The sequence below is a fragment of the Ursus americanus genome, chromosome 21, assembly GCF_024610735.1.
Source record: "Ursus americanus isolate L20-20 chromosome 21, mUrsAme1.1.p, whole genome shotgun sequence".
NCBI lineage: Eukaryota > Metazoa > Chordata > Mammalia > Carnivora > Ursidae > Ursus > Ursus americanus.
In genome coordinates this window covers 25,291,780-25,316,459 of record NC_142147.1, presented here as the reverse complement: position 1 = coordinate 25,316,459, position 24,680 = coordinate 25,291,780, and the positions used below count along the sequence as shown (strand labels likewise).

The 24,680-nt window shown below is 44.9% G+C and overlaps 1 protein-coding gene across 9 annotated transcripts in view; it reads right to left on the bottom strand.

Annotated features, from left to right (window-relative positions):
• ZFHX3 (zinc finger homeobox 3) overlaps positions 1-24,680 on the bottom strand; it is a 1,292,716-nt gene that overhangs the window by 466,074 nt on the left and 801,962 nt on the right. For all 9 annotated transcript variants that reach the window (XR_015728051.1, XM_087870546.1, XM_087870551.1 and 6 more), the window contains one exon: positions 14,952-15,062. The gene's annotated coding sequence lies outside the window, so the exon portion shown is untranslated. The remainder of the gene's footprint in view (positions 1-14,951; positions 15,063-24,680) is intronic.

The following is a 24,680-nucleotide window of genomic DNA, read 5'->3' as shown; positions in this document are numbered from 1 at the left end:
TGCACAGCAGATCCACTGATCGACTGAATCTTTTCATGCCTGGCTCAACTGTCTTTGTCTCTATCACTCCCTGTCATCATTCTCGATGACTTCAATATCCACATAGACAATCCATCTAACACTCTGGCCTCTCAGTTGCTTGACCTGTTCACTTCCAACGCTCTTTTTCTCTATCCCACTTAGGTCACAGTCATACCCTAGACCTTGTCATTTCCAGCAACCTCATCACTTCTAACACCCTCTATTAGAAGCATCCCCTTGTTTTAAGCTTCCATCTTCCCACCTCACTTTTTCTAGGATTCCAGCTTCACCAAATCTTCAACCCCTTTCTGGGCTCCTTCTCTGTCTACCATCTGCCTCAGGTTTCACTCCCCTCCTTACTCATTTTTGATTCCAGGGTTTATAAAAAAACCCTCTCTTGTGCATACCCTCAGCCTCTTTGTGACCCTCTTACCTTTTATTGTCCCTGTCAAAACCCTAACTCTGCTTAAATCTAGATCTTAAAAAAAAAGAAAGAAAGAAAGAAAGAAAAAGAAAAAAGAGTCCTTACCGTGGGGCACCTGGGTGGCTTAGTCAACTCTTGGTTTTGGCTCAGGTCATGATCTCAGAGTTATGAGATTGAGCCCTGAGTCAGGGTCCATGCTAAGCGCGGAACCTGCTTAAGATTCTCTCTCTCCCTTTTCCTCTGCACACCCCCCACTCATGTAAATGCAACTTCTTTATCTCTCTCTAAAAAAAAAAAAAAGTCCTTACCTGCAGGTGAGCAGCAGAATATGCTAAAGAGAAACAACAAAGCCAGGATGATGGATTTCACTACAAATTTACAACCATGAGCGTCATGTGGACCTCAGCACTGGACCTCACCAGCAACCCCAGCACACATGGCTAATGAGTTCACTCACCCGGCTCTCTCTCCTACCTTCACCCTCCTCAAAGTCAAGCACCTCCTCCTCCATCCTAACTCTCACCTTGCCTCTTATTTCACTAAGAAAATGATGATAATAAGAACTTCCTCATTTTTTCTACTGCCAAATCTATGGATTTGGCATCTCTGTCCTTTCATCTATGTCCTCCATTAAATAGGGGAAAGGTCCAAGTTCCTACCTTGGTCCAACGTCCCCACTGTGCCCTCAATCTCGCTCCTTCTGCCCTTCTTACTAGTCATAACGTTCCCCTCATTTTGATCATTATTGTCAGCCCTTCCATGTCCAAACATATATGACTCCTCTTCCCCAAATACCATTCTGTTTTCCTATTTCACTTTATTGCAAATATCCTAAGAAGAGAGGTCTATATGTTCTGTTCTCGTTCCTTACTTTCCATTCTCTCCTCAGATTTTTTTCCTCCAGCACTCCACTAAAACTGCCTGGCAAGGTCACCAACATCTCCTTCTTGCTAATTTTCTTGTCAATTCTCTGTCCTCATCTTATGTGACCTCTCAGCAGCATTGACAGCCAGTCAACCCCTCTTCTTTGAAATGTTTCTTTTACAGGGCTTCTCAGTCACCAAACTCCCCTGGTTCTCCTCTCTCACTGGCACCTCCTTCCAAGCCTCCTTTTCTGGCTCTTCCTTCCCTTGTTACCTGACCATCACAGAGCTTGATAACTCCTCCTTTTCTGTCTACACCTGTTCCCTAGGTGTCTCATCCAGGTTCAGAGCTTTAAATGCACCTATATTCTGGTGACCCTCAAATTTAGACTCAACCTCTCCTGTGAGTTCTAGGCTCTTGCACCCCACTGCTTGCTCGTTCTCTCTACTTGAGTGTCTTCTGGGCATACCAAACTTACCAAGTCCAAATCAGAAACCCTGGCTCTCTATGCAAATCCTGCTCCTTTCTTTGACTTGGAAATGGCAGTCATCCTCTACTTCCCCTTCTCCTTCCTAATTCCTTGGCAACTTCTGTTAGCTCTAATGTCAATGTTCATCCAGGATCTGACCACTTCTCACCAAACCCACCACTTTAGTTTTCTTCTTCCTTTCTTGTTCCTTTACAGTCAATTCTCCACAGAGGATCCAGAGAAACTTTAAAAGGTCACCTGTTCAAACTCAAAACCTGGCATGCTCAAAATAAAATCAAACTCCTTGCCATGACATGCTCTTGCCACATCCCGCCATTACATGTCTTACTGGTTTCCCTACTTCTTGATTCAGTCCAACCGTCCTGGCCTTATAGCTGATCCTCAAACTCTCCAAGCTTGTACCTGCCTCAAGGACTCTGTACTCATTGTTCTTTCGTCCTGGGACTTCCTTTCCCCAGGTTTTCCCATGCTCCCCTCCCTGACATCATTCAGGTCTCCGCTCCAATACTGTCTGCTCCAACAATCCTTCCCTGATTATCCTTTGGGAACATATCTTTTCCACTCTCCACAGTTCTCTTACCTTGAATAATCTTCCTTCTGTGCTTCCCACTCTCTACTATTACATCATATGCTAATTTATTTATCTGTTCGTTGCCTGTCTCTCTGCTTTAGACATATGTGCCTCTCTTGTTCTCTGCTGTGTCTCCAGCTCCTGGAACACTGCTCACCTCATGGTTGGTGCTCAATAAACACTTGTGGAATGGATGGATGAATAGATAGAGGTCATTACTGGGAGCCTCCCAATTCTCCTGAGTTGGCAGCTTGGAGACTTTGGTTGCCTTTTCTCCCTTGCCTTTACTTTGATTCAGTCAAAATGTTTGGTGTCAATTCTATTTCAGGAATGGCTTTCACTTCCATCCTTCCTATTCATGATGACATCCTGCCTCAGGTCCTCGTTTGCCCTTCAGTTCCTAGAACTTCTAAGTAGTCTTCTCATTCACACTGCCTCCTCTCTGTAGCCCACCAAGTACACCACTGCCAGAATTATCCTTCTGAAACATGGCTCTGTTCTCAGAGCTTCCCCAACAGCAGGCTGAGCATGTAATAGGGACCTAACAAATATTTCATAAACAAGTAATTAAATGAATCTCACCAAATAAAGGCCATATTCTTTGACTTGACTTTCAAAATCCTATTCAACCTGGTCTCCCATATAGGTTCTCTTAACCTGTCCTGATCAGTCTATTAGTTCTTTAAAAAAAAAAAAAAGATTTTATTTATGTATTTATTTGAGAGAGAGAGAGAGAGAACACATGAGCAGGGGGAGAGGCAGAGGGAAGAGATAAGCAGACTCCCCACTGAGTAGGGAGCCCCACGTGGGGCTCAATCCCAGGACCCTGGGATCATGACCTAAGCCAAAGGCAGACGCTTAACCGACTGAGCCACCCAAGTGCCCCTAGTCTATTAGTTCTATGAGATTTATAACCAGTCTACAGTATCCTCATATATGATGTATTAGAGTAAATCATATAAACTTGACCAAGTGTGACTGATTTGGACTACAAAACAGTCATTTCATATGGCTTAATTCAATATAAGGGTTTTGTTTGTTTTGTTTTGTTTGCCTTTGTAATTTTGTGTAAGTCTTTCTAAATGCTAGATTATCTTCCTGGGTCATCCAACTCATTTTTCAGGGTCCAATTTTAAGTCTCATCTCTTCCAAAGAGGCCCCAGAATGAATAGTTTTTCTTCTACATTCCCATAGGACTTTTCCTTTTTTCACTTGTTCTCATTTGCCTTGTAATGACATTTTTGTGCCTAGCTCTCTCTTCCCATTATCTTCTGCAGTTGTGAGTGAACTCCTGGAGGGCAGGATCCTGTCCTAGCCATCCCTGAGTCCTTCACAGTTTCTACTAGAGTGCTTTTATATACACCAGTTGCTCACCAGATATTTGTTGAATGGACTCAAATAGTGGTTAACTGTCCCAGGCGTATATAACCTCATACTCTCCCTTATAACCCTGAGAGAAATAGGTTTATGGAGTCTACAACAATTTCTTTCTTTCTTCTTTTTTTAGAGGGAGAAAGAGCACAAGCAGTGGGGAGGGGCAGAGGGAGAGAGAGAATCTTAAGCAGACTCCGCACACTGAGCACAAAGTTGGATGTGGGGCTTGATCCCACGACCCTGAGATCATACCTGAGCCGAAATCAAGAGTCGGATGCTCAACTGACTGAACCACCCACGCGCCCCCAAAACAACTATTTCTTAAGCATAAATATATTTTCAATTAGACATTTTGCTATCACACCAAAAGCAGGAAAGAAAATTCATTTGGGGTGCAGGTAGAGGACTGCTTGTCCAAACCCCGTAAGATACATCAACTCCCCAGTCACAAAGAGTAGGTGGTGTATGATGATCTTTCTCCCGGCCTGTATGATATCTTTAAGACATGAACTGCCCTCCAGGAGCTACGACTCTGGATACCCTACAGATAAAGCCTCTGTTCTGAACACCAGCAGCTACTTCATTTGCTCTAAACAACAGGCGAAGGAAGGGAAGTGGTTGAATCTTTCGTTGATGATGATGATGACAAAAACGATAATGGCATTTACATGATTCTGCAGTGCTTGACAAACTCAGCAAATTACTTGTAAAGTCGGCAGTCAGGGCTGTCAATGAGAGAGTCACCTCTGGGTTGGAAAGCAGCGGCCACATTTACATAAAAGGAGAGAGCTCATAGCACCTGACATCTCAGGGAGAGGTATACAAAGGGAGATCTGCGTTCACAGGAACTCACAGAGGAAAGGGGCTTAAGCTGCAGGAGGAGACCAAAGCACCAATACAGGGAACGACTTCCTGAGAGCAAGGGTCATAGCAAAAGAACAGGTGCCCAGAGGAGGTCATCAAACTTGCTCATAAGAAATGAGACAGCATGGTATTGGTGCCTGAATAAATAGACAGACCCCTGGAAGAAAGCAGTAAATCTGGGAAGAGACCCAGGTGTATATGAAAATTTAGTATATCCTAAAAATAAAGGTGGCACCAGAAATCACTAGGGTGTAGATAATGTTTTTAATAAGTGTTGCTAGGACAACTGGGTAGCCAGTTAGTAGACTTAATGAAGTTACATCTATGCCTCCAACCATGCACAAGAATATACTCTGAAAAGGATCAGAGAGCTACAGGAAAAAATGGACCTGACAAGTACTGGATGAAAACATGGGTGAATTCCTGGGTATGGAGAAATGATTTCTAACTTGAATCAATGTCACAAGACAAGAAAAGCAAAGCATGATAAATCTGATAGCAGAAGAAGAAATAATTTTTAGGTTTGTATGGAAAAAAAATACCATAAACAAAATAAAAAGACAAACAACAAATGGGAGAAAATGTTTGCAATATGTATTACAAATAAAAGGCTAATGTTTGCAATACACAAAGACCTCTCAAAAATTGAAGGGAAAAAAATCAACACCCAAATAGGAAAATGGGCAAAGGAAATGAACAGACAATTTGAAAAATATATAAAAATAACCTTTTAAACATAAGAAAAAAATGCTCAACTTCACACTTAAGTGAGCTAGTCTAAACACACTGAAACAGTCCGGCAGTTTCTCGAACAATTACACACAGTTACCATAGGACCCAGCAATTCCATTCTTAGGTATATATACCCAAGAGAAATAAAAACATACGTTCACATGAAAAAATAATACATGAATGTTTAGAGCAGGATTATTCTTAATAGCCAAATGGTGGAAGCAACCCAAATGTCCATCACTGAATAAACAACAGGGAATATTACTTGACCATGCAATGGAATATTATTTGGTCATAAAAATGAATGGTGTACTGATTCATGCCATAACATGGATGAACCTTGAAAACAGGCTAAATGAAAGAAGCTAATCACAAATGGCCATGCATAGTATGATACCATTTATATGAAATTTCCTACACTGGCAAATCTATGGACAGAAAGTAGATCAGCATTGCTTAGGATCGCGGGAATGGGGAGCTAGGAGAGTGGTAGCTGAAGGGTACTGAGTTTCTAAACTTGACTGTGGTGATTGTTGCTGCTATCTGTGAATATACTAAAATCTACTGAATTATATGCTTTTAGTGGGTGAATTGTGTGGTATATGAATTATATCTCAATAAAGTCGGTTTGAAAGCTGACCCTGAGATATCAGCGCCCACCTATCAGACTGGTGGTAAATATCAGAAAGCTTGATACATTCTGCTCATGAGGCCAAAGGAAAACAAACAGGCACTCTCATACCTTGTTTGAAGGAAGACAAATTGGTATGGCCGTTAAGGAGGGGGATTCTGCAAAATCTAGCAAAACTATATATTTGTATTCCCAGCAGCCAGCTGTCTCACTTCCAGGAAATTACCCTGAAGATGCTGCCCAACTATATGAAAATACTATATGCTAGCTTGTGTCCTGAAGCATTGTTTGTAACTGGAAGACACAGGAAACAGCTTCAATCCCCACGAATAAGAGACCTGCTGGACAGACCGTGGTACCCACTCAGTGCAATACTACTCAGCCAGAAAAGAACACTGAAGAGCTCCATTAGCTGGTGGGACTGATTGCCAGGATGCGTTGTTAAAGGAAAAAAGCGAAGTGCAAAAGTTCATGTATAGCATACTCTCTCTCTCTCTTTTTAATAAGAAAGAAGAGGAAACAAACTATACATTTATTTAATTATTTTAGCAAAAAGAAACATGGGGGAGAAAACCAGAAATGAAGGAGATTAGTTCCATGTTTGGGGTGCGTGACCATGGGGAGGAGGAGTTGAAGGAGTGACACTTCCCTGGATCAGCTTTTTTTAATTTAGTTTTGATGTTTATAGTCCTATTCGTGTTTCATATACTCAAAAAAATCCACAAGGATGGGGAGAAAGCCCCGAACAGAAACAAATGAACCAAATTAGATTTCAAATGAATGGCATAACCATGCTGAACAAAGGGTGAAGAGAGAATTATTTGAAGTTACTTTTGAAGACAGTGTTTTGACTACATATCCTCAGTCTAAAGACAAAAAGGCACGTACAGAAATATTGAACTCTAATTAGTGGTTTTGTTTTTTACGGTGGTATGAGTGAATGATTCAAAAACTACTTTGTATGTATTCTAGGATTGAGCAAAGGAATAAATATATTGGAAAAAAGGGGGGGCTAGATGTCTCACTATTAGAGAAGTAGTATTTTTTTTTTTTTTAATATACAAGAAAGGGAAGGCCAGCATGCTGTGGGATTGGAACTGAAAGTATCACTGTGTTTTTAAAAGCAGATACAGATCTCAGCTCTGTCCATTGAGAGGACCTAGAAACAATGACACCCCAGTAGGCTTCATGCCCAGAACCCGATGCCCAGATCCTGGTTTTTTAAATTCCACTCTCACTAAAAGGATTTAGGAACTGTTGGCACAACTGGCTGATTCTAAGGCAGGTAAGGTACAAGATGAGCTTGAACATCTCGTTCCAGAAAGGGCTCAAAATTTGAATGTCAAAGGACAGAAAGAAATCCCACTGTTCAACTCTGAGACAATTTGGATGTGAAAATAAATAGTAGTCATAATGGATTACAATCCATTGAATAATGCATAACATTCCATAAATTCATACTGATATCAATGAATCAATAAATAAACAGATAAATGTGGGATGGGGAGGTTCTTCGTTGGTAGAACTGAATGAATAAATGTGGAATCACACAATGAGAAAGATCACCATTTGGCAAATAATTCTAAGCAATAATTGATTCAGGCAAGAAACACCAATGGAGACTAAAACTAGTGGGTGCAAGTTTGATGTAGATTGCGTATTTACATAGTCTCAAAGTATCTCCCATACATTTCTCATTAATCACAAAGGGAAAGAAAGCAACCTTCTAGTGGAGAAACCTGACACACACCACCTTGGCCAAGTAATCACAGATAATATCACCAATAACGACACCAACCCAACGTCGCATCCCTCTGGCTGGATGCACTGAGGGAGACACAACATTACTTCTGGGGTGTTTCTGCCCAAAATTCATCACCCAGATCTAATCACAAGGAAACATCGGACAAACCCAAATCGAGTAACCTTCTACAAAATAAATGGTCTGTACTCTTCAAAAATGTCAAGGTTAAAGAGAGAGAAAGAACAGGTAAAGCTAAAGAATGACTGAGGAAGGTTCTAGTTCAAAAGAAACTGAAGAGATGTGACAACTGAAAGCAGCATGTAGTCCTGGGGAAAGCACATTATTGGAAGAGGGAACAACATTTGAATTTGGACTCCAGATTAGTTGATGATATTGCACAAATATTCAATTTCCTGATTCAGATAACTGTCCTGCGATGATATAAAATTATGTCCCTGTTTTGAGGAAATCTACACTGAAGTATTTAAGGGTAGAGGGGCACAATATCAGCAATTTATTCTCAAATGATTGAGAAAAATGTCATAGATACATGCCACATCTCAGCGTAAACATTTATGCAGCAACTCGGGGGCTCTGAAGACAACGTGGGGCCCTGGGGTCTCTGTTTTCCAGGCTGGACCAAACCCTCCTTCAGTATTCCCATCCTGTTCGTGGAATTACTCAGCCCCACTCCCTGCTTAAACGGTGTGAATACGATCAGTTTGGAGAAAAAAAAAAAATCCTCTTCCCAGTTCACAGCAATTTTTTTCGTATGGCCTAGAATTTAAATCCTTTTTATTGTTTTAAAAAATATTATCCAATTAGACCCGACTATTTTCAAACACAATGCTAATCTGCGAGAACTCTCGAAAGCTGCTCTGGCGCCGCTGTGTCCCTTGGCAACTCCAGCTCAGGGCCCCGCCAACCTTTGGGGCACGGAGGTGTTGCTCAGATTTGGAACCTCCTGGCTCTGAGCTGTGAAACTGAGCCATAAGAAACCAGGACTCTCTCCTGAGCCACTTCTGTGCACTGCTTTATTTTTTGGGTATGTCTCCCAGGCCAGGATGAAAGCATGGCACCTCTTCTTTCCCTGAAGGCTCAGGGACCCTGCAGCACAGAGTGGGTGTATCGACCTGATTGACTCACCTTCTGCCCACCTTTTGGAACTTCCTCAGCCTTCAGGTAAATACCTGTCCCTCCCAGGCCACTGACACCTGGCTTAGAAACCTCACACACCTATGACCCTCTGTATTCTCCTGCTATCTGCCGCCTCACCCCAGCTGTATGCACAGGGGCCCCTGTGCCTGGTGGAGCTCAGAAGAAGACAGGCAGCTTACTGCTTAGTCAGCCAAGCTCTGTGCTATCTGAAGCAGAGAGGAGCCACTGATTGGCTGAAGCTCCTATGGAGAGTGACAGAGCCATGACATGGGACAGCCCCAGTTATCATGGTTTCAGATGCTGGAAATGGGACCACAGCCCTAGCCAAAAAGACCCATGGCTTAGAAAGCACAAGGCAGAGATAGGAGTTTCTCCTCCTCCCTCTATCATGAATTAAACACTCACTATTGCAATTATAAATAATAAATAATTCCTTTAAGAATGATAATGATTTTTCCAATTAACCTTCATGCTTATAAATGCGTAAGGAGGTACGATCATTCCCATTTTACAGGAGAAGGAAAGGGAAACTCGGCGAGGTAAAAGAGCCAGGACAAAATCCCACAGCAGTCGGACACAAGAATCTGGTGTCACATCTGGGTCTCTGTGATACCTGAGTCATACAGAGATGACTTGCTCAAACATTTGCTCTTTCAAATGACCACAAAGTCCAAGTTTATCAGTTACGTACTCAACCCGGGTCACGCTCAGTAATCTTCCATCTCATTTTACTTCCCAACATGGCAGGACTCACAACTGCCATTGCTCCTTTCACCTAGAGCAACCTCAACTCCAAGGGAATCATCTCCTCTCCTTGACTTGACTCCACTCCCCTCTCCAGGCCTTGATGCCCAGAACTGGGCATCCCCTGCAAATCCTAGCAGCACCCACAGCCCTGCTGTAGACTAATGCAACACATATCAGCACACCAGTGGACCTGGGCAGAAGCATGGCTGATCCAGCCTGCTCCTCACACATACCCCCCCCCCTTGCGTCCTGGGTATTTCTGTGCCGTCCTCACTGGTCTCAGAGGTAGGTACCAGAATCCAGGTACATCGGGGCTCAGTGAAGATGGAAAGTCATTGGCAGGTGGCTGAGTGTCACCGTGGAGCTGTTGGCTGTGTTTCAGCATGAATGCCATGGTAAAACCTTTGCTCTGAGAACTGCACTCTCTATTTACCTGTTACAGTAGTTAATTTCATCTGTTTTGCAGAAATATTTACTAAGGGTGACTGATGGGGGCAGGCAGCTGTGGCTGCGTCTGCTGCAACCATATGGTTTATTTACAACCATGGCTCTGTGCTGCAGATAGCACAAAGAGGATTAAATTATACTTTGTAGATTAAAGTCCTGAATACTATAAAACTCATAAGCCTTTGTATGCTAAGCAAGAACTTTGACTCCCATTGGGTTTTAAGCTGATATTTTGCACACACAGAAAAGAGCGAAAACTTCTGTTATTTAAGTATTTCTTAAAAAGCAGACAGAATATCAAGCTTGTTCCTTAGGCAGGCCACTGGTGAAGAGGGTAGGGGGAAAAAAGGCAGCTTCACAAACACCTTTTAAAGGGCCAGTGTGGCTGGCTTCACTGTCACTATAAACAAGGCCTCTCTAGCTCTGTTTACTAATCTCCTTGAACTTGGAAAGGCAGCCTGCTTAAAAGGAAACTGCCCCCAACAAACTAAAGCCATGGTTTATTTTGTGCTTGTGGTCAAGGCATAGTCCATGTAATTATATCTCCAGCACCCCACCACTCCAACTTTGCTTAACGTTGGTTAGAAAATAGGTCTGAAGGAGAAGCTCAGTATTGCCCCATTCTTCCCGGAAATGGGGAAAAAATGGGAGGGGCCAGCAAGTCTTCTACAATGTGTTGTTAATAACCTCTCTGGAAGGGTCCTTCACCCTCAGGGTGTGTCATTTCTCCCCCCTTCCCAGCCCCCAAGCCGGGCCTCCATCCTCTTCAGACCCTGAAAGAATTCGGTTCAATTTAGCCTTCTCCTTGATCTTTAAAGTTTTGCTCTCAGTCCCTTTCCACTTGAAGCCGCGTTTGATGTTTCCATGGGTGTTTCTACTGATGGGCTTCACCCAGAGAGCTTTGTCGTTGACTTTGAGAGTCTGGCGTTCAGAGGATGGACTGATCTTTGCAGGTGTTATTTTCTGCACACAGTGCAATTAGCCAACAGGCCAAATTGGCACAAGCAGTGCACTCAAATCTCTTCTCATTGAACCTTGGCGCTCATTGGGAGGCTCTGGTGGGACCTGTGTTCCCAGTTAAGGATGGGAAAACTCCCTGGTGGATGACGAGCCCTCACCAAGGCAGGCATGGAGCATAGCCCTGCCAACTCAGCTGCCAGAAATCCAGGGAATTCTCAACTGTTGGAAGTGAGGCTGATGTGTTTATGTAGGGAATCAGATGTTTTCTTGTGGCAATAAAATCGGTTCAGTTGAGAACAATGATTGCCTTAAAACACAGTGGGAAAACAATACTTAAAAAATCTGGAGCAACAGTGTAGGGATGGTTCCATTATCCTGTCTAGGGCTCCAAAGGCTCTTGCATTTCTTGGCCTTCCTTTTGGGGCATTAATAACACAGATCGAAGCAGAAAAGGTTCCCAGGGAGGGAACCTTTTTTTATACTTTTCCACCCAGGAATCTCCCAAGGGAGTCCTTACCATTTCCCAGTGCCTCCACACCTTCGTTCTGCCACAGCAATTGTACTGAAAATCTTAAAATCTGGAAAGGACTCAGGGGAAGGAATTGGGAGGCTCTGTGGTCATTGCTGCCAACAACACTCACTTGGAATTCCTCTAGATGCCCTTTACACACCCTGCCCCTCTCCCTGGAGTTACCTGGACACCTGTTGGAGAACTAGCTGATGAGAAGAATTACCATGAGCCAAGTGCGCAATCATCATCACCAAAGAGGCTCTGTGAGCTGCTGCACAGCGGTTAGTACTATCCCTGTAAGAGTTGGGTCAGCAGCCACATTAATAAAAGGCGATCACATTGTATCTTTCAGCCACAGGATCTTGTTTCATTTTCCATCATTTCAAGAGATAAGGAGCATAGATATTATTAATCAGTTTTTCTATGTGAAGAAGCTTGGGTAGACAGTGAGTTTTAGCTATCTTTCTTCATCTTCCCCTCCTTCCTTCCACCCCCTCCTTCCTTCCACTCATTCTTCCTTCCATCCCTCCCTCCTTCTAACCCTCCTTTTTCTAACCCTCCTTCCATCCATTCATCCTTCCTTCCACCCCTCCTTCCTTCCATCCCTCCTTCCTTCCATCCTTCTTTCCCTCCCTCCCGCCTTTCTGCCTTCCTCTCTCTCTCTCCCTTTTGCCCACCTTCCCTCCCCTCCCCTCTTTTCTCCTCTCCTCACGTTTCAGTGGACCCTTGAGAGCTCAGGCATATCCATGCCTTCTGCCTTCCCAGCTGTTTATTTCAGAAACCAGGTTGCCCTTCTCTCCACAGAAAAGCGTACTTTCTTTTAAGTGAAACGGTTAGAAGGGGATGCTGAGCCTCCATCAGCCCAGATTCCAATTATAATGGACCTATAGCAGGCTGCGCTGATATCACATCTGATTTATTCACACCCTTTTCCCTGATGATTACCTTCTCCATTCAGGACAAGAATATCTGCTCTTTCTGGGTGAGGGAGCAGCCTGATTATAGCTTCATTAGAAAATGGTGCCGCTCGCTCTTGCAGTCTAATTGGTTGACAGGGTTTGGGATACGGAAATGTAAATCACTGACAGTGTTCGTGGCCCTACTTTTATCACAGTGAAATCCTCAGCTGTCAAAGTGAATGGTTATGTGAAGCGGTTAATTTTATGTGTCATTAAAGGAACCATAATTGCGGCAATAAGTCTTTCCTGGATTCTTTCGAGAGGTGTATGCGGGATTCCCTGGGCTTCTCAATGTCTTCTTGACACCCTACACCACTTTAGGTGTGGGGGCAGCTGCTGCAACTCCAGGTAGCGAAGACTCCACCCAGAGAGCTGGGCCCATGCTTGGTTTCGCAGGATTCTCAGAGGCGCCCTCTTCGGTGCGCATTTCTCCTGTACTCTCACCTTCCATCAGGGTGCTTAATGCTCCAGGGGGCTGCAGGCAGCTGCTGGCTATGATCCCAGTGGCCTGGTGTCACCCCTACTCGCGAGACACTGTTTGGTGAGCAGGCTTGAGAGTTTTTAAGGCACGGAAAGCATCTTGGGAGTAATTCCTTTGGAGGGAATTGGCATGTTGGAGGGGAAGTCTGTGTTATCTCTGGGATTGTATTCTGTTCCCTGAAAAGCAAATCGCGGGCCTGCCAACTCTCGATCCCTTAAGAACCCAACAGGCCAGCTCACCTCGATCCCACCCACTCATCGGTGCACCCAATGACTGGAAAAAGGAAGGTATCAGCATCAGATGACCTTCCCCACGGACGAAAGGGAAGTGACACGGGTGGCATTAAGCGTTAACTGTCCGAGAATACATAAGGATGGCAAGTTAAACAGTAATCACTAGGTAACCATCTCAGACAGATAGAAAGAGAGGGGAAAAAACCCAAGAGTAGCAATCTTTAAAGAGAACAAGCAGATCTGAGTAATCCAATTTAGGGGAGATAAGGGCCTGCTGCTAGTACTGTCCTTTAACTGGACAAACGCCTTCGTTCAAGTGTCAACCCCAATCCGGAAGAGGTCACCGCACTGGGCCTGCTGCCTAATATACTCCTGAATTGGCTGAGTGGCTTTCCGAACAAACACACTGGTCCAACAGAATTGATTTTCAACAGGCCGTATTGGTCCCTAACGTAATTATCCAGCAGTGAGTCAGTTCACGGCAGCCCCTGCATTTAAACGCTGCTGGCCAGCCCTGGACGGGGGACGGCCGGCATCAAGGTGCCTGTTCCGAACACCACTTGGAAAACCTTCCTGTTTTCTTTCCAGCTACTTTTCTCTCCCCTTCCTAAAGAATGTAATGAGCAATGGAGATTTTGCACAGCTCCATCTTAAGTGGCCATTGTCTTGCTCCTGTTTACGGGGAGCTGCAGAGACCCTGGTCTCATGTGCCAATGAATATCAAGTCCTGGCTGTTTGATAGGTGAATTCAATTTACAATAAAGAATCAAACAGAATCCTTTTAAAACACTACCACGTTTAACCTCTTCCCTTCTCTGCAGGCTTCTTGGCAGCATGGTTCCAGTCATATTTCTCTTAGTCTGAACACTCACCATACTGGCAATATCTTACACACATCTCTTTAGGTCATGCCTCTAGCTCAAAGAGAGGGTGGGAATGGGGTCTAAGGCATCCTGGGGCACCCTGCACCTGGTGCTGCACTGTCTAACCTAGGACTCAGCAACTATTCGTGGAGTCCTGTTTAAATGATCTGGAATGACTAAAGGGCCACTCGATAGCCGTGTGAACTTGGGCAATAGCTTAACCTCTCTGTTCATGTATTTCTTCCTCTGTGCAATGGGGGTGATAATAGTACCTGCTGCATCAGGTTGTTATAAGGATAAACTGAGTCAGTATGTGCCATGCTTCTGGAACCAAGCCTGCTCCATATAAAAGTGTTAAGTAAAGGCCCGATGGGCTACTTATGGGGGAGTGTAAAGACAGCACAATAGGATCAGCCTGCCCGGATCTTTTCGTCATCTGAGACCGCATCTACTGTGAAATCCACTGATCAGTTAGTAGTGCTGGCCCACCCAGTCTCCCTAAATTGGCTTGGTATGGGGCAAGGGTCCCCAGCCTGCACCTGTGCCTGGGCTGGGCTGTTTTCCCAGAAGCTGCATGGTTTGGGGGCTGAACAGGACACAGAAAAAAAATGCCCCCGCCTCTCCCTGACCTCACTCCCCGGGGAACCCACACTGGCTGTGGCAAAGAGGTTGTGGTGGCCATTCGGGAAATCGATCATGGAAGTTCTCAAGAAACACCGTTCAATCACAGTCGACCTGCTAGGAGCCTCTGCTCTGAAATGGTAACCCACGGTTAGACCAGTGTGCAGGAGGCAAGAAGAATGTTCTCATTTACTTCAAACACTGAGACCATCCACGCGCTCATCTCACCAAAGGCTGAGTTCTGGTTTTCACTTACCTCTGAGCTCCTCTGGTCTTAGCAGAACTGGGAAAACCAAAGGTAGAACCCACATCCATGTACTCGCTCCCTCAGGATGAACCAGCATCCAGCTCGACTCAAGCGATCTTACTGAAAGAGATGAACATTTACTGCATTATTTCTGGGGCAACCCAAACTAATTAACCCATACATGTTATTAGGAATAATGGTAATAATGTGTCTGATGCTATTTTGAGTGCGCTCCTTGCATGAGTTCATTTAAGCTGATGTGTCACATTATTATCATTTCACATGAGGAAACCGAGGCACAGAGAGGTAAAAGAGCACGGCCAAGACCACAGAATCAGTACCTCGAGCTGGCTCGTGGCCACTCACCCATCCTGCGCCTCCACAGGAGGGAGAACGGACAGAGATGCTGTAGTTTATAACAGAATATTAATGTTGGTAGTGCAGACCTAATTCACAGGGCAAAAGGAGAGGGATGGAGAAGAAGAAGGAGGAGACAGGGAAGAAGAAAAGAGGCTGGGCATACAGGATAGGAGGAAACGGGAAAAAAGGATATACGTTTTTAATATTTAAGATTATTATTTGTATTTATCAAATCAGTAGTGTTCACTATATAATCACAGGTAACATGTGCAGAGAATATAAAATGTGCCAGGCATCACACCGTCTGCAGGGATCACATTCAGTTATCTTATTCACTATTCATAATAAAACAGTCAGTCACTACTATGAGAAGCAAACTACACAGAGAAGAAAACTCAGACTCAGAAGCCCTAACTCAGAACATAGAGAACCAGAATCCAACTAGAGTGAGGCTGCAGAGTTTGGCAAATAAAATTACAGGACAGCCAGTGAAATATGAATTTCAAAGAAACCCCAAATCATTTGAGGCATACTTTTACTAAAGCAACAGATAATTTCGGACATACTTATAATAAAGAGAATTATTCATTTATCTGAATTTCACACCAAGCTGGGCATCCTGTGGTTTATCTGGCGACCCTAAAGAGAGGTATTATTAGGTTGTCTCAAGTCTTCATAGTTCCAAGTGGGCATAAACTTTTCATTTGAGGTCCCACGTGTATTCAACTGGTCATATTCTCAGGGCACCTAGGCCAACAGGATCTAAATTCTTGACTGACTTCAAGTGCCTGAGCAGACTCTCAAGGGTCCACAAGGACCAGCTCGGTGCTTTGGGGCATGCCCACACGAGGCCCTCGTGTCACGGGGGCTCCACACCCTCGTCACCTCTCACTTCCACTCTGACTTCCCACCACATTCACTCTGCCTCCTGCCCAGTTCAGCATCTGCCTGCGATCAAGCCTTTTCGGCCCCAAAAGGGATGCCAACACTCTCTCCAAGTGTGCACTTCAAGTGTGCACAGCTGCCTGGCGGATAAAGACAGCGTCGGCGTCCAACCTCCTTCCTGCCTGTCCTTCCCCTAAAGTGCTCCTGAATAGGGTCAGGTTCTGGCTGTATTTTTCAGTCTCTAATTAGCAGATTCCAATTCATCACCCTGAGTATCTCCTGGCATCAGCCCCGAGATTCCCTCCTCTCGCCTGGTGAATCGGTCTTCATTTAAAACCCTCTCTCTTAGCCCTAAATGGAAATCAATTCTGCAAGTTTAGCAAATAGTTAATTACTCCACAAAGGGGATTGATTGGCCTTTGATCACCAGAAAGCTCTGCAGTGCTATTAGTCTCTTTCATCTGTGATTAAACCACAGAGAGAAAGAAACAAAAACTAAATTAGGCTTCTCCTGTTATCCTACAAATATTTAATGACGGGCTAATCTCCTAGAGGTGTGTTCAGGGGATATGCTTTCCATCAGGAGCCGGCTTCCATTCAACCTTGAACCCAGATTCCATCTTTGTGGAGAGCGCCGCAAAGAACTTGACAGAGGAACAGAGCTGGGCTCAAAGAAACCCTTTGTAGGACACACTCTTGTCTGCCTTTTCTTCTCTCTTCTTATGTATGTTTTAATGCAGATAAAGATTTTCCCAGTGGACTCCTGGCATGAATAATAATAATAAAAAGGAAACCTGGCTTAAAAAAAAAAAAAACAAAAAAAACCTCCATCTGGGTTTTGCTAACTCTCTGGCCAGAACCAGACGGGGTCCCAATGATTTGCAGACGATGAGGAGCACCTTTGCCCAAGTAATAGCCTTCTTCGCTTGGTACAGAAAAGGCACCGAGTGGAGTCTTCTGGGACCAGCTCTTCCTAAAGGGGTGCTGACCAGCAGAGCAGGAGCTGAGGCTCACTGCTTCATCAGTAATCTATAGCAACGTGTACAGAAAATCATACTTTAGGAAAGGCATTTCCTATGCATTTGATAAATAGTTCTATAAAGCACAGAAGGAAACTGAGGCACAGCAGAGAGGAAAGAGCAAGGATGTTAGAGTCAGGCAGAACTGAGTTCAAATGCTTCTGGGCTTGACAGCCAGGTGACCGCAGGTCAGCTGTTTAATGCCCCAGACTTTAACGTCTACTACACAGGGCCTCTGTGCTCATAACGCCAAGGACACTGCCTGACACACAGCAGAGGTACCCGATGTTAGGTTCTCTCCCCTTTCTCACTCAGCGCAGCGCCACTGGGTACCTAGACAGCCAAGCCTAGAGCCATTGTCCTTCTCGAATGTAGGGTTTTTTTCTTTCCTGCATTCACTTTGCCCCTCCAGTAATCTTCCTGTTCCATGGTTGCTGTTCTGCTTAGAATCTACCCACATTTCTGAAAGACCATCAAGGAGCCAAAATAAAAGATTATGGCCAACAATAGATACAACCAAGGAATCAACCAGGCTTTACTTGGATGGGCCCTTTCTGAGTGGTGCATTTTCCCAGAAAGGCAGTGGGCTGAGTTAGTTTGGTCTCCAGAAGCAAACACGAGATAGTGCCTAAATGATTTTTTTTTCAATCTGGTACTTTTGGCTTGATAGAGAGTCAATATATACTTTTTCACACTCATTTGTTCTTCCTGGATTCTCCTGTGTATCCCCAGAGGTCATTCTGGGCTTTTCCTCTCTGTAATTTTATCAGACAAACCCTGCTAATTGGGCTGACCCAGGGCAAGATGGCAATGTTGCAAAGTCAGGCCTCCGGATTACCCATTCCACCTTTCTCCTCAACACGTCTCCAAAGCTGAGGCAGGACCCCCTCACTGCAGTGACATGTTCCTTGTTCTACGGTCGAAAGACCAGTGGAGTCCGCACTGATGACCTGGTGGGAGTCCTAGCTCTGACATTTACAAGCTGGATGACCTTGGACAACACAGGGGCACCACTAACAAGTATAATTAACATTTGCTGAGCACCTTCGTGTGTCAAGGACTGAGAAAGCATATCTGCGAGGATGAAATAGACTAATTATATGAAAGTATGTTAGCTATTATTACTACATTAGGTTTTGTTAAGTCCCACTCATGTCCTCTCAACAAACCTCCATGTGAGGGCTGTCGGCAGCAAACACCGGTGACCCCCCACTGGGAGCTTTCTCTTTTGGCCATGGGAGTCTCCAGGCCTGTGCTGGAATGAGCCAAAGAGCCCATACGGTGGGGAGCAATCAAGCACTGATGGACCGGGGTTCCTAACCCCTTGGGTGGGACAACTCCGAGCATCTGTTCTGTACTGTCTCCTGAAGGAGCCCTGCAGGGAAAAGCTCCAGTTGTCCACAGTGGCAACGTCCTCAATAATACACATATTATGGGCCTATTTCCCTTTCCCCGTGTCCCTGCTGGTGTTTCCTGGGATCACCTCCCGAACAGATATTTTCTCAAGTTTTTAATCTCTGGTTCTGCGTCTGAGAAAACTCAAAGTAAGACATCAGCGTTCACAATACTACTGACGAACATTGAGAGAGAGGAAACGGGAATGTGAAGATAATGGGGAAGTCTTCTGGAAGGGAACAAATGGGGAGGGAAATGGCCTGGGGTATCTCAGATGGCAAGTAAGAAGAGTAGAGTGAAGGCCAGGGCCTTTTAGAAGAGAGAGAGAGACAGAGGAAACAGAGAGACCCACAGAGGCACACACAGCCTGGAGAAGACACACAACCCTATCGCAACTGAGCCACCTCAGGGGCAGCGTGGTCCTACCAGGAAACAAGAGGAGTTACCCTAAAAGGACCCCTTTCCTCCAGATTCTAAACAGAGTCCAAGGATGATAGTTTTACCTAGAACCCGCACACAGAAGTGTGGAAGTAGTCAGGTCTCATCTAGAAGGAACTTTTTAGAACTTTGAAATCTGAACAGGCCTTTGCCTTGGGCAGCAGGTTGGTTGAGTCAATTCTTCATCCCAATTATATCTCAAACTCATCGCATCTTCTCCTCCCCAGCTATAACAGCCCCCCGTCTGTCACCCTCTTCCACTCCCGTCTTCTCTAACACATTCTCCATACTCTGATGCCGCTCCCAAAAATCCTTCAGGGACTTCTCATTGCTCCCAGGAGGAGGAAGATTTCAGACATGCCCAGAGGGTTCACCCTAGCTTCATCTTGGGTCCCTTTCCCTGTCCCCCTGCCACTCCCATCTCATGGAGTGTCTTGCTGTCCCTTGGACAAAATCAGCTCCTTCCCGGGCCTCCCACAATCCCTTCTTTCTGTCTGGCTTCCTCACCCCATTCGTGGATCTTGGCCAACTCTTTGCCATCTTTAAGGGTCAGCTTGAATGCTCCTTCCTTAGGCAGGCCTCCCCTAATTGCTTTTATGGATTTGTGGTAGGCAGCTTCTGAAATGGCTTCTAATGATTTCCACCTCCTGGTATTTGCAACCCTCTGAAACACCCTCCCCTTGGACTTGGGCTGGACCTGTGACTTGCTTCTAATGAACAGATTATGGCAACAGCATTGGGATGTCACTTCCAGAAGTGGGTTACAAAGACTGTGGCTTCTGTCTTGGTTGCACTCTCTCTGTCTCTCCCCCTGAGTGTTTTGATGAAGCGAACTGCCATGATGTGAGCAGCACTATGGAGAAGCTGTATGGCCGGGCACTGGGGGCAACCTCCAGCCAAGAGCTTGAGAGGAAATGGACCTTGCCAACCACCCGGTATGTGAGCTTGAAGCAAACCCTTCCCCAGTCAAGCCTTGAGATGACTGACACTTTGGCTGCAGGCTTGTGTGGGATCCAGGGCCAGAGGCCCCCAGCTGAGCTCTGCCAGGATTTCTGACCCAAAGAAGCTAAGGTGATAAACATGGTTTTAAGCAACTAAATTTTGGGGAAATTTGCAATGCAACAATAGAAAAACAAACTCAGATTATATTTCATCATTATATGTGGTTACTCCATAGAGTCAGTGACGATGCATGCTTTAGGGAACAATTTCACAACAGGTATTGATTATAAAACAACTCTGTGTTAACTATGGAAAGCGTAGTGGCTAAGAGCATCTGCTGGGGTCCAACTACCAGGATTTAAATTCTGGCTTCATCACTTGCCACCAAGATGACTTGGTGCCATTATCTGACCCCTAGCCTTGGTTCTTCATCTGCAAAATTCAAGTAATAATGTCACCTTATAAATCAGTTGTGAGGACTAAACAAGATAACATATGTAAACTGCTTAAAACACTACCTGGTACCTAATAGGCACTTAATAAATGTTATCTATTACTGTTCTTATGAAGATTATAAAAGAAGGCATAATATAATTTTTGGAAAATGAGAATCTTGCTTTCTGCCTGGGGAGATAGCACAGCTCACAAAGAAAGACAACACGAGGTATAAGACAATTGCTAAACCATTGCTCTTGAGACTCAAAATAGTGAAGGGGTTTAGAAGAGGTAAAGAAAAGAAATTGGCTGGGCTTTTCTTGAATGTTTTGCGAGGAAACTCTAACAAGGCATGAAGGATTATTAGACTCAAAGTGGGCATCAAAAGAAGGAATAGGGAATTGCAGCAGGGACCCCCAGTGTGAGCACAGAACAAGAGGTTGGAGCAAAATAGGAGACCAGGCATGCAAGGGACTTGGCTGGAGTGGAGGAGGAGGACTGGGAAGGAATGACACTAATGAATGCAGAAAGGTGTGCAGCAGTGACACGTGTTAGACTAGAGCCTATAGGATGGGGGGGACAAGTTTCTGTCTCACTACATATTTGGGAAAAGTGTTGATGCCAGGAGGGTTTAGAGAAGGGAGACCCCGGAGCCCAAGCTATTATTATAGCTGAGTTGAGGAAAAAGTGGAGACCAGAAGCTGCCTGGTGGCGTACTGTGCACCCAGGAACATTTGGCAACACCCCAGGCCCTGGAAGAAGGGACAGGAAGGCCTGGTGATGGAGGGGCTATGACTGTGGGGCTCACTGGGGTCTGGGGTGGCATGGTTCATCCAGAGCTGCGTTCTCACGGGGTTGAAATGGATGTGCCGGAGAGTGACTCCCTTCACCCACAAGCCACCAAAGCCCCGAGGCACAGTGTTTTCTTTTTGCAAGTTAGTGTGTGTTTCAAGTCAGGAGAACATGAATTTCCCCCTGAGCTGTGGTGGAAACTGCTAATTTGATAAGACAGAGCATTAAAGATTCAGTGTGGACGGGTATTGATCATAGGGCAGGTGTTGTTAGATGCTGTTTTTTTTAAATGATCAAACAACTATTGGTAGAAAACTAAATTAGAATCACCCACCAGAACCCACCTGGCCCAAGGGGCCAGAAACCTGAGTAAGATATCATGTAGTGACTGAGTGCATAGTTTTGAAGCCAGACAGATACTGGTTTGAATCCTGGGTTGACCACTTATTAACTGTGTGGCTTTGGGTAAGTTACTCAACTACTCTGTGCTTCAGGCTCCTGATAGGTACAATGAGAGAGCTAATATCTACAACCTGGGCGATGATGATGATGAGGATAATTATAACAACAATGGATAATCTTGAGCTAATGGACTAATTTAATTCTCACGACCACCCAATGAAAACACGGAGGCACAGAAGCTTGCCACAGGTTACACAGTGTGCAGCCAGCATTTGAAGATGCTAACCCACGTCCAGAGCTGGCATTGTTAACCCCTGAGAATACAGCCTTAAGGTATGTACGGCAGTGTCTGGTATACAAGTACTGAACACACGTGACAACTGAGAGCCATATATGTTGATGAGAGGACCTACAAGTTCATGCTGTCCCTTTCATTAACTCTTTGCAAGCTTCTGGAATCAGTTCTTCTATTTTCCTCTCAGGACAGTTCAGGGAGTAATGCAAAAGAAAGTAATGAAGGATCGCGAACCTTCTACCCCATCCCCCCCGCCCCCACCCAAAATCCTGGATGAGGGAGGAAAGTAGAGAAAGAAACAGAAAATAAAAAAGCAAAAGCAAGTTTAAAAGAAAATGAGGGAAGGCAGGTAGCTTTGGAAGCCTGAGTTTGCGATTCAGAAGGGCTCATCAAAGCTTGGAAAGTGTCAGCAACTGCCATGTATGTAACATGCCTGACTCCTGTCCCCAAGAGAATCATGGGGTCTGGAATAACCGAAGGACTATGGAAGACTGTGACATTGGTGGCCCCTAGCAAACCATGCCTCCTGGGATTCATGCCCTTGTCTGCCCTCCCACAGTGATGTCATTGATGTCATGTGATGTGCTTTCGCCAATGGGACATCAGCCTTCCATTCGCGTAGACGCTTGGTAAGAGCTTACATTTGGGCTTGTCTCCTTAAAAGCCAGCAACTATTCTGCACCCAGAGGGACTTAGTGAGCAACATTCTCATATCCTCACGGAGGGGAAATCCCTCCCAGACAACTTGTTCCAACACGATTTGGGAGAAATTATGGTAGCCAAAAATGGTTTGGCTTTCCACCCTGGGCTACATGCCTTCTTGCCTTCCTGGACTCTGCAGGATTTGTGTGTCCCACAACACTCTCTACCTAAGAATATTTGCATCCAAGGAGAGGATTCAGCAGAAGCTCTGATCTCCGAGAGCTTTGTGTTTTGTCAGTTTGCAAACAGGATGCAGGAGCTATTACAGTTCCCTACTGTTTTACCTATATCTTTGGGCAGCTGAGGTCAGGCACGCTGCCTGGAGGCCCGGGCTGCCACGGAATGACCCAGGAACAGAGTCAGGAGGCCAGAGGAACAGTCAAAAACATCTCTATCTAATTCACACCTTGGCACCAGCTCATGGGGCCTGGTGCATCCAATTACAGCAGGAGCGTCTAATGGGTGTCAGACCTCCCCCGACACACATGGCGCACTTCACAGAGTATTCTGAAGGATCCTACAAATGAGCTACGAAGAAACATCCAGAACTAGGGATGAATTCATCCGATATTTCAATACCTGGCACATGACTGGGATATGTAGCTTGACGCAAGATGCTACAGGACAAATAGAGTCCTCGAACACCAGCCAGTGATGCTGCCCCCGAGCGTTTACAGTGATGAAGCAGTCTTTGTCTCCTGCAGGTGAAAATGAGCAATAGCATCACCCTAATAGGGGCTTACGGGGAGGGCAGACAGGCTCTCAGAATTAAGGAATCTTAAGCAGTTAACAGTAAGTCAAATAAAATTCCTGGCAGCTCTGTATCTAAGTATCGTGCTTAGTTTATATACAAGTGAGAACTTCTAAAGTAAGATAAAAAGACTTAGCACATGTTTTGGTGAATATGTTGAGGTAGTCCAAAAGAATGGAAAGTAGGAACTCAAAGAGATATTAATATGTCCGTGTTCATTATACACAATAGCTAAAATGTGAAAGCAAGCTGAGTGTCCATAAATAGGTGAATGGATGGGCAAAAGGTAGTATATATACACAATGGAATGTTACTTGGTCTTTAAAAGGAAGGAAATTCTGACAAATGCTGCAACTTAGATAGACCTTAAAGACATTACACTAAATGAAATAAGCCAGTCACAAAAAGGATAAATACAGTATGATTCTACTTGTATAAGTAACTTATAGAGGGCACAGAGACAGAAAGTGGAATCGTAGTTGCCAGAGGCTGGGGGAGAGCAGAAAATGGAAAGTTACTGTTTAATGGGGAGAATTTCAGTTTTACCAGATGAAAAGAGTTCTGGAGATGGGTGGTGGTGATGGTTGCACACCATTATGAATGTATTTAGTACTGCTGCACTGTACACTTAAAAATGGTTAAGATGGGGGCACCTGGGTGGCTCAGTTGGTTAAGCGTCTGCCCTCAGCTCAGGTCATGACCTCAGGGTCCTGGGATCGAGCCCCATATAGGACTCCCTGCTCAGCAGAAAGTCTGCTTCTCTCTCTCCTTCTGCCCCTCTGCCTGCTTGTGCTCTCTCTTAAATAAATAAAGTCTTTAAAAAATGGTTAAGATGGTAAGTTTTATGTTACAGATATTTTAACACAATAAAAAACTATGTTGTGGTAGATCTCAAAAATGACCATAGCACTCTGTAACTCATTCCATCAAAAGATGGAATCTGGTTCTCTACCACTTGGATCTGGTCTCGCTTTGTGTCTTTCTTTGACCAACAGAATGCAGCAGAAGTGACCCTGTGTGAGTTCTGGCGGGTAGGCCTTGCAGCCTCTACTCTCAACCTCTTGGAGCCCTGAGACTTCCATGTGAATAAGTTTCTGCTAGCATGCCGGAGGATGAGGCCACCTGGAATAGAACTGAGGCACTCGGCCTCAGCCAGTCCCTAGCCAGCCTCGCAGCTCACTGTCGACGCACAAATGAGCCCCAGCCAACATCAGCTAAGTCTGACCTGGGTCAGAATTGCCCAGAGGAGCTCAGATCAAACTGCTGACACGATCAAGCTGAGTCACAAATTAAATAAACGGTTCTTGTTTTCAAGTACAAAG